The 10,000-nt window shown below is 45.8% G+C and overlaps 7 non-coding genes across 7 annotated transcripts; all 7 read right to left on the bottom strand.

The window, feature by feature from the left end:
• Positions 1 to 1,669: 1,669 nt before the first annotated feature.
• On the bottom strand, positions 1,670 to 1,742 carry trnar-ccu (transfer RNA arginine (anticodon CCU)). The gene has a single exon. It is a non-coding gene; the product is annotated as a tRNA-Arg (tRNA).
• A 1,471-nt stretch (positions 1,743 to 3,213) lies between these two features.
• Positions 3,214 to 3,286, bottom strand: trnar-ccu (transfer RNA arginine (anticodon CCU)). The gene has a single exon. It is a non-coding gene; the product is annotated as a tRNA-Arg (tRNA).
• Positions 3,287 to 3,751: 465 nt separating this feature from the next.
• On the bottom strand, positions 3,752 to 3,824 carry trnar-ccu (transfer RNA arginine (anticodon CCU)). The gene has a single exon. It is a non-coding gene; the product is annotated as a tRNA-Arg (tRNA).
• A 528-nt stretch (positions 3,825 to 4,352) lies between these two features.
• On the bottom strand, positions 4,353 to 4,425 carry trnar-ccu (transfer RNA arginine (anticodon CCU)). The gene has a single exon. It is a non-coding gene; the product is annotated as a tRNA-Arg (tRNA).
• A 3,407-nt stretch (positions 4,426 to 7,832) lies between these two features.
• Positions 7,833 to 7,905, bottom strand: trnar-ccu (transfer RNA arginine (anticodon CCU)). The gene has a single exon. It is a non-coding gene; the product is annotated as a tRNA-Arg (tRNA).
• An 873-nt stretch (positions 7,906 to 8,778) lies between these two features.
• On the bottom strand, positions 8,779 to 8,851 carry trnar-ccu (transfer RNA arginine (anticodon CCU)). The gene has a single exon. It is a non-coding gene; the product is annotated as a tRNA-Arg (tRNA).
• Positions 8,852 to 9,724: 873 nt separating this feature from the next.
• On the bottom strand, positions 9,725 to 9,797 carry trnar-ccu (transfer RNA arginine (anticodon CCU)). Its single transcript has one exon. It is a non-coding gene; the product is annotated as a tRNA-Arg (tRNA).
• Between the last annotated feature and the right edge of the window lie 203 nt (positions 9,798 to 10,000).

Genomic DNA, 10,000 nt, shown 5'->3' with positions numbered 1-10,000 from the left:
TGTTGCCCATTTTTAGGGATTCAAGAGTGTCTAGAAGGTAAAAGGTCTTAGCAGAGGATGGTTTCGATCCATCGACCTCTGGGTTATGGGCCCAGCACGCTGCCGCTGCGCCACTCTGCTGTAATCACCCCAGATGGGACTCGAACCCACAATCCCTGGCTTGGGTATTCAGTGCCTCTGGAGTTTCTAGGAGTTAACTTTTTGTGTGTATTGTAAAAGCCTCCTGAATAAGATTGAGATTTAAAAAGTCTTAGCAGAGGATGGCTTCGATCCATTGATCTCTGGGTTATGGGCCCACCACGCTTCCGCTGCGCCACTCTGCTGTAATCACCCTAGATGGGACTCTAACCCACAATCCCTGGCTTAGGAGGCCAGTGCCTTATCCATTAGGCCACTGGGGCTTTAACGCATTTGTTAACTTGCCCTTTTAAATCTCAATCTTAATCAGGAGTCCTTTACAATACACACAAAGAGTCTTCTAGATGAATGACTATTATGAGAGGTGAAAGTGGCCTCAGCTTTTCATGACCAACCTGTGGTTGTTGCCCATTTTTAGGGATTCAAGAGTGTCTAGAAGGTAAAAATACTTAGCAGAGGATGGTTTCAATCCATCGACCTCTGGGTAATGGGCCCAGCACGCTTCCGCTGCACGACTCTGCTGTAATCAATCTTGACAGGACTTGAAACCACAATCTCTGTCTGAGGAGGCCAGTGCCTCTGGAGTTTCTAGGAGTTAACTCTTTGTGTATTGTAAAAGCCTCCTGAATAAGATTGAGATTTAAAAAGACTTAGCAGAGGATGGTTTCGATCCATCGACCTCTGGGTTATGGGCCCAGCACGCTTCCGCTGCGCCACTCTGCTGTAATCAATCTTGACAGGACTTGAAACCACAATCTCTGTCTGAGGAGGCCAGTGCCTCTGGAGTGTCTATGAGTTAATTATTTGTGTGTATAGTAAAAGCCTCCTGAATAAGATTGAGATTTAAAAAGACTTAGCAGAGGATGGTTTCGATCCATCGACCTCTGGGTTATGGGCCCAGCACGCTTCCACTGCGCCACTCTGCTGTAATCAACCTTGATACGATCCGAAACCACAATCTCTGTCCGAGGAGTCTAGTGCCTCTGGAGTGTCTATGAGTTAATTCTTTGTGTGTATAGCAAAAGCCTCCTGAATAAGATTGAGATTTAAAAAGACTTAGCAGAGGATGGCTTCGATCCATCGACCTCTGGGTTATGGGCCCAGCACGCTTCCGCTGCGCCATTCTGTTGTAATCACCCCAGATGGGACTCGAACCCACAATCCCTGGCTTAGGAGTCCAGTGCATCTGGAGTTTCTAGGAGTTAACTTTTTGTTTGTATTTTAAAATCCTCCTGAATAAGATTGAGATTTAAAAAGACTTAGCAGAGGATGGTTTCGATCCATGGGTTATTGGCCCAGCACACTTCCGCTGCGCCACTCTGCTGTTATCAATCTTGGCAGGACTTGAAACCACAATCTCTGTCTGAGGAGGCAGTGCCTCTGGAGTGTCTATGAGTTAATTATTTGTGTGTATAGTAAAAGCCTCCTGAATAAGATTGAGATTTAAAAAGACTTAGCAGAGGATGGTTTCGATCCATCGAACTCTAGGTTATGTGCCCAGCACGCTTCCATTGCGCCTCTCTGCAGTATTCACCCTAGATGGGATTCGAACCCACAATCCCTGGCTTAGGAGGCCAGTGCCTTTTCCATTAGGCCACTGGGGCTTTAACGCATTTTCTAACTTGCCCTTTTAAATCTCAATCTTAATCAGGAATCCTTTACAATACACCCAAAGAGTCTTCTAGATGAATGACTATTATGAGAGGTGAAAGTGGCCTCAGCTTTTCATGACCAACCTGTGGGTGTTGCCCATTTTTAGGGATTCAAGAGTGTTTAGAAGGTAAAAGGTCTTAGCAGAGGATGGTTTCGATCCATCGACCTCTGGGTTATGGGCCCAGCACGCTTCCGCTGCGCGACTCTGCTGTAATCAATCTTGACAGGACTTGAAACCACAATCTCTGTCTGAGGAGGCCAGTGCCTCTGGAGTTTATAGGAGTTAACTCTTTGTGTGTATAGTAAAAGCCTCCTGAATAAGATTGAAATTTAAAAAGACTTAGCAGAGGATGGTTTGATCCATCGACCTCTGGGTTATGGGCCCAGCACGCTTCCGCTGCGCCACTCTGCTGTAATCACCCCAGATGGGAATCGAACCCACAATCCCTGGCTTAGGAGTCCAGTGCTTCAGGAGTTTCTAGGAGTTAACTTTTTGTTTGTATTGTAAAATCCTCCTGAATAAGATTGAGATTTAAAAAGACTTAGCAGAGGATGGTTTCGATCCATGGGTTATTGGCCCAGCACACTTCCGCTGCGCCACTCTGCTGTAATCAATCTTGGCAGGACTTGAAAGCACAATCTCTGTCTGAGGAGGCAGTGCCTCTGGAGTGTCTATGAGTTAATTATTTGTGTGTATTTTAAAATCCTCCTGAATAAGATTGAGATTTAAAAAGACTTAGCAGAGGATGGTTTCGATCCATCGACCTATGGGTTATGGGCCCAGCACGCTTCCGCTGCGCCACTCTGCTGTAATCAATCTTGGCAGGACTTGAAACCACAATCTCTGTCTGAGGAGGCAGTGCCTCTGGAGTGTCTATGAGTTAATTATTTGTGTGTATAGTAAAAGCCTCCTGAATAAGATTGAGATTTAAAAAGACTTAGCAGAGGATGGTTTCGATCCATCGACCTCTGGGTTATGGGCTCAGCACGCTTCCGCTGCGCCACTCTGCTGTAATCAATCTTGATACGATCCGAAACCACAATCTCTGTCCGAGGAGTCTAGTGCCTCTGGAGTGTCTATGAGTTAATTCTTTGTGTGTATAGCAAAAGCCTCCTGAATAAGATTGAGATTTAAAAAGATGTAGCAGAGGATAGTTTCGATCCATCGATCTCTGGGTTATGGGCCCAGCACGCTTCCGCTGTGCCACTCTGCTGTAATCAATCTTGACAGGACTTGAAACCACAATCTCTGACTGCGGAGGCCAGTGCTTCTGGAGTGTCTATGAGGTAATTATTAGTGTGTATAGTAAAAGCCTCCTGAATAATATTGAGATTTAAAACAACTTAGTAGAGGATGGTTACGATACATTGACCTCTGTGTTATGGGCACAGCACGGTACCACTGCACCACTCTGCTGTAATCACCCCAGATGGGACTCGAACCCACAATCCCTGGCTTAGGAGGCCAGTGCCTTATCCATTAGGCCACTGGGGCTTTAATGCAGTTACTAACTTGCCCTTTTAAATCTCAATCTTAATCAGGAGTCCTTTACAATACACAGAAAGAGTCTTGTAGATGAATGACTATTATGAGAGGTGAAAGTGGCCTCAGCTTTTCATGACCAACCTGTGGTTGTTGCCCATTTTTAGGGATTCAAGAGTGTCTAGAAGGTAAGAGGTCTTAGCAGAGGATGGTTTTGATCCATTGACCTCTGGGTTATGGGCCCAGCATGCTTCCGCTGCGCAACTCTGCTGTAATCAATCTTGACAGGACTTGAAACCACAATCTCTGTCTGAGGAGGCCAGTGCCTCTGTAGTTTCTAGGAGTTAACTCTTTGTGTATTGTAAAAGCCTCCTGAATAAGATTGAGATTTAAAAAGACTTAGCAGAGGATGGTTTCGATCCATCGAACTCTAGGTTATGGGCCCAGCACGCTTCCGCTGCGCCACTCTGCAGTAATCACCCTAGATGGGATTCGAACCCACAATCCCTGGCTTAGGAGGCCAGTGCCTTTTCCATTAGGCCACTGGGGCTTTAACGCATTTTCTAACTTGCCCTTTTAAATCTCAATCTTAATCAGGAATCCTTTACAATACACACAAAGAGTCTTCTAGATGAATGACTATTATGAGAGGTGAAAGTGGCCTCAGGTTTTCATGACCAACCTGTGGTTGTTGCCCATTTTTAGGGATTCAAGAGTGTCTAGAAGGTAAAAGGTCTTAGCAGAGGATGGTTTCGATCCATCGACCTCTAGGTTATGGGCCCAGCATGCTTCCGCTGCGCCACTCTGCTGTAATCACCCCAGATGGGACTCGAACCCACAATCCCTGGCTTAGGAGTCCAGTACCTCTGCTGTAATCAATCTTGGCAGGACTTGAAACCACAATCTCTGTCTGAGGAGGCAGTGCCTCTGGAGAGTCTATGAGTTAATTATTTGTGTGTATAGTAAAAGCCTCCTGAATAATATTGAGATTCAAAAAGACTTAGTAGAGGATGGTTACGATCCATTGACCTCTGGGTTATGGGCACAGCACGGTCCCACTGCGCCACTCTGCAGTAATCACCCCAGATGGGACTCGAACCCACAATCCCTGGCTTAGGAGGCCAGTGCCTTATCCATTAGGCCACTGGGGCTTTAATGCATTTACTAACTTGCCCTTTTAAATCTCAATCTTAATCAGGAGTTCTTTCCAATACACTTAAAGAGTCTTCTCGATGAATGACTATTATGAGAGGTGAAAGTGGCCTCAGGTTTTCATGACCAACCTGTGGTTGTTGCCCATTTTTAGGGATTCAAGAGTGTCTAGAAGGTAAAATGTCTTAGCAGAGGATAGTTTCGATCCATTGACCTCTGGGATATGGGCCCAGCACGCTTCCACTGCGCCACTCTGCTGTAATCACCATAGATAGGACTCTAACCCACAATCCCTGGCTTAGGAGGCCAGTGCCTTATCCATTAGGCCACTGGGGCTTTAACGCATTTGTTAACTTGCCCTTTTAAATCTCAATCTTAACCAGGAGTCCTTTACAATACACACAAAGAGTCTTCTAGATGAATGACTATTATGAGAGGTGAAAGTGGCCTCAGCTTTTCATGACCAACCTGTGGTTGTTGCCCATTTTTAGAGATTCAAGAGTGTTTAGAAGGTAAAAGGTCTTAGCAGAGGATGGTTTTGATCCATCGACCTCTGGGTTATGAGCCCAGCACGCTTCCGCTGCGCGACTCTGCTGTAATCAATCTTGACAGGACTTGAAACCACAATCTCTGTCTGAGGAGGCCACTGCCTCTGGAGTTTATAGGAGTTAACTCTTTGTGTGTATAGTAAAAGCCTCCTGAATAAGATTGAAATTTAAAAAGACTTAGCAGAGGATGGTTTCGATCCATCGACCTCTGGGTTATGGGCCCAGCACGCTTCCGCTGCGCCACTCTGCTGTAATCCCCCCAGATGGGACTCGAACCCACAATCCCTGGCTTAGGAGTCCAGTGCTTCTGGAGTTTCTAGGAGTTAACTTTTTGTTTGTATTGTAAAATCCTCCTGAATAAGATTGAGATTTAAAAAGACTTAGCAGAGGATGGTTTCGATCCATGGGTTATTGGCCCAGCACGCTTCCGCTGCGCCACTCTGCTGTAATCACCCCAGATGGGACTCGAACCCACAATCCCTGGCTTAGGTATTCAGTGCCTCTGGAGTTTCTAGGAGTTAACTTTTTGTGTGTATTGTAAAAGCCTCCTGAATAAGATTGAGATTTAAAAAGACTTAGCAGAGGATTGCTTCGATCCATTGACCTCTGGGTTATGGGCCCAGCACGCTTCCGCTGCGCCACTCTGCTGTAATCACCCCAGATGGGACTCGAACCCACAATCCCTGGCTTAGGAGTCCAGTGCCTCTGGAGTTTCTAGGAGTTACCTTTTTGTGTGTATTGTAAAAGCCTCCTGAATAAGATTGAGATTTAAAAAGACATAGCAGAGGATGGTTTCGATCCATCGACCTCTGGGTTATGGGCCCAGCACGCTTCTGCTGCGCGACTCTGCTTGTAATCAATCTTGACAGGACTTGAAACCACAATCTCTGTCTGAGGAGGCCAGTGCCTTCTGGAGTTTCTAGGAGTTAACTATTTGTGTATTGTAAAAGCCTCCTGAATAAGATTGAGATTTAAAAAGACTTAGCAGAGGATGGTATCAATCCATCGACCTCTGGGTTATGGGCCCAGCACACTTCCGCTGCGCCACTCTGCTGTAATCACCCCAGATGGGACTCGAACCCACAATCCCTGGCTTAGGAGTCCAGTGCCTCTGGAGATTCTAGGAGTTAACTTTTTGTTTGTATTGTAAAATCCTCCTGAATAAGATTAAGATTTAAAAAGACTTAGCAGAGGAAGGTTTCGAGCCATCGACCTCTGGGTTATGGGCCCAGCACGCTTCCGCTGCGCCACTCTGCTGTAATCCATCTTGATGCGATCCGAAACCACAATCTCTGTCCGAGGAGTCTAGTGCCTCTGGAGTGTCTATGAGGTAATTAGTAGTGTGTATAGTAAAAGCCACCTGAATAATATTGAGATTTAAAACAACTTAGTAGAGGATGGTTACGATCTATTGACCTTTTGGTTTATGGGCACAGCACGGTCCCACTGCACCACTCTGCTGTAATCACCCCATATGGGACTCGAAACCACAATCCCTGGCTTAGGAGGCCAGTGCCTTATCCATTAGGCCACTGGGGCTTTAATGCAGTTACTAACTTGCCCTTTTAAATCTCAATCTTAATCAGGAGTCCTTTACAATACACACAAAGAGTCTTCTAGATGAATGACTATTATGAGAGGTGAAAGTGGCCTCAGCTTTTCATGACCAACCTATGGTTGTTGCCCATTTTTAGGGATTCAAGAGTGTCTAGAAGGTAAAAGGTCTTAGCAGAGGATGGTTTCGATCCATCGACCTCTGGGTTATGGGCCCAGCACGCTTCCGCTGCGCGACTCTGCTGTAATCAATCTTGACAGGACTTGAAACCACAATCTCTGTCTGAGGAGGCCAGTGCCTTCTGGAGTTTCTAGGAGTTAACTCTTTGTGTATTGTAAAAGCCTCCTGAATAAGATTGAGATTTAAAAAGACTTAGCAGAGGATGGTTTCGATCCATCGACCTCTGGGTTATGGGCCCAGCACGCTTCCGCTGCGCCACTCTGCTGTAATCACCCCAGATGGGACTCGAACCCACAATCCCTGGCTTAGGAGTCCAGTGCCTCTGGAGTTTCTAGGAGTTAACTTTTTGTTTGTATTGTAAAATCCTCCATAATAAGATTGAGATTTAAAAAGACTTAGCAGAGGATGGTTTCGATCCATCGACCTCTGGGTTATGGGCCCAGCACGCTTCCGCTGCGCCACTCTGCTGTAATCAATCTTGATACGATCCGAAACCACAATCTCTGTCCGTGGAGTCTAGTGCCTCTAGAGCGTCTATGAGTTAATTCTTTGTGTGTATAGCAAAAGCCTCCTGAATAAGATTGAGATTTAAAAAGACTTAGCAGAGGATGGTTTCGATCCATCGACCTCTGGGTTATGGGGCCAGCACGCTTCCGCTGCACCACTCTGCTGTAATCAATCTTGACAGGACTTGAAACCACAATCTCTGTCTGTGGAGGCCAGTGCTTCTGGAGTGTCTATGAGGTAATTATTTGTGTGTATAGTAAAAGCCTCCTGAATAAGATTGAGATTTAAAAACACTTAGCAGAGGATGGTTTCGATTCATCGACCTCTGGGTTATGGGCCCAGCACGCTTCCGCTGCGCCACTCTGCTGTAATCACCTCAGATGGGACTTGAACCCACAATCCCTGTCTTAGGAGTCCAGTGCCTCTGGAGTTTCTAGTAGTTAATTCTTTGTGTGTATTGTAAAATTCTCCTGAATAAGATTGAGATTTAAAAAGACTTAGCAGAGGATGGTTTCGATCCATCGACCTCTGGGTTATGGGCCCAGCACGCTTCCGCTGCGCCACTCTGCTGTACAGCGCGGCACAGCACAGTCCCACTGCACCACTCTGCTGTAATCACCCCAGATGGGACTCGAACCCACAATCCCTGGCTTAGGAGGCCAGTGCCTTATCCATTAGGCCACTGGGGCTTTAATGCAGTTACTAACTTGCCCTTTTATATCTCAATCTTAATCAGGAGTCCTTTACAATACACAGAAAGAGTCTTGTAGATGAATGACTATTATGAGAGGTGAAAGTGGCCTCAGCTTTTCATGACCAACCTGTGGTTGTTGCCCATTTTTAGGGATTCAAGAGTGTCTAGAAGGTAAAATGTCTTAGCAGAGGATGGTTACGATCCATTGACCTCTGGGTTATGGGCACAGCACGGTCCCACTGTGCCACTCTGCAGTAATCACCCCAGATGGGACTCGAACCCACAATCCCTGGCTTAGTAGTCCAGTGCCTCTGGAGTTTCTAGGAGCTAACTTTTTGTGTGAATTGTAAAAGCCTCCTGAATAAGATTGAGATTTAAAAAGACTTAGCAGAGGATGGTTTCGATTCATCAACCTATGGGTAATGGACCCAGCACGCTTCCTGCTGCGCCACTCTGCTGTAATCAATCTTGACAGGACTTGAAACCACAATCTCTGTCTGAGGAGGCAGTGCCTCTGGAGTGTCTATGAGTTAATTATTTGTGTGTATTGTAAAAGCCTCCTGAATAAGATTGAGATTTAAAAAGACTTAGCAGAGGATGGTTTCGATCCATCAACCTCTGGGTTATGGGCCCAGCACGCTTCCGCAGCGCCACTCTGCTGTAATCAATCTTGATACGATTCGAAACCACAATCTCTATCTGCGGAGGCCAGTGCTTCTGGAGTGTCTATGAGGTAATTATTAGTGTGTATAGTAAAAGCCTCCTGAATAATATTGAGATTTAAAACAACTTAGTAGAGGATGGTTACGATCCATTGACCCCTGGGTTATGGGCTCAGCACAGTCCCACTGCACCACTCTGCTGTTATCACCGCAGATGGGACTCGAACCCACAATCCCTGGCTTAGGAGGCCAGTGCCTTATCCATTAGGCCACTGGGGCTTTAATGCAGTTACTAACTTGCCCTTTTAAATCTCAATCTTAATCAGGAGTCCTTTACAATACACAGAAAGAGTCTTGTAGATGAATGACTATTATGAGAGGTGAAAGTGGCCTCAGCTTTTCATGACCAACCTATGGTTGTTGCCCATTTTTAGGGATTCAAGAGTGTCTAGAAGATAAAAGGTCTTAGCAGAGGATGGTTTCGATCCATCGACCTCTGGGTTATGGGCCCAGCACACTTCCGCTGCGCGACTCTGCTGTAATCAATCTTGACAGGACTTGAAACCACAATCTCTGTCAGAGGAGGCCAGTGCCTTCTGGAGTTTCTAGGAGTTAACTCTTTGTGTATTGTAAAAGCCTCCTGAATAAGATTGAGATTTAAAAAGACTTAGCAGAGGATGGTTTCGATCCATCGACCTCTGGGTTATGGGCCCAGCACGCTTCCGCTGCGCCACTCTGCTGTAATCACACCAGATGGGACTCGAACCCACAATCCCTGGCTTAGGAGTCCAGTGCCTCTGGAGTTTCTAGGAGTTAACTTTTTGTTTGTATTGTAAAATCCTCCATAATAAGATTGAGATTTAAAAAGACTTAGCAGAGGATGGTTTCGATTCATCGACCTCTGGGTTATGGGCCCAGCACTCTTCCGCTGCGCCACTCTGCTGTAATCAATCTTGATACGATCCGAAACCACAATCTCTGTCCGTGGAGTCTAGTGCCTCTAGAGCGTCCATGAGTTAATTATTAGTGTGTATAGTAAAAGCCTCCTGAATAATATTGAGATTTAAAACAACTTAGTAGAGGATGGTTACGATCTATTGACCTTTTGGTTTATGGGCACAGCACGGTCCCACTGCACCACTCTGCTGTAATCACCCCAGATGGGACTCGAACCCACAATCCCTGGCTTAGGAGGCCAGTGCCTTATCCATTAGGCCACTGGGGCTTTAATGCCGTTACTAACTTGCCCTTTTAAATCTCAATCTTAATCAGGAGTCCTTTACAATACACAGAAAGAGTCTTGTAGATGAATGTCTATTATGAGAGGTGAAAGTGGCCTCAGCTTTTCATGGCCAACCTGTGGTTGTTGCCCATTTTTAGGGATTCAAGAGTGTCTAGAAGGTAAAATGTCTTAGCAGAGGATGGTTA

This window comes from Carassius carassius, chromosome 11, assembly GCF_963082965.1.
Source record: "Carassius carassius chromosome 11, fCarCar2.1, whole genome shotgun sequence".
In the NCBI taxonomy this organism is placed as follows: domain Eukaryota; kingdom Metazoa; phylum Chordata; class Actinopteri; order Cypriniformes; family Cyprinidae; genus Carassius; species Carassius carassius.
The sequence above is the reverse complement of the archived record's forward strand: the minus strand, read 5'-3'. Positions and strand labels throughout refer to the sequence as shown.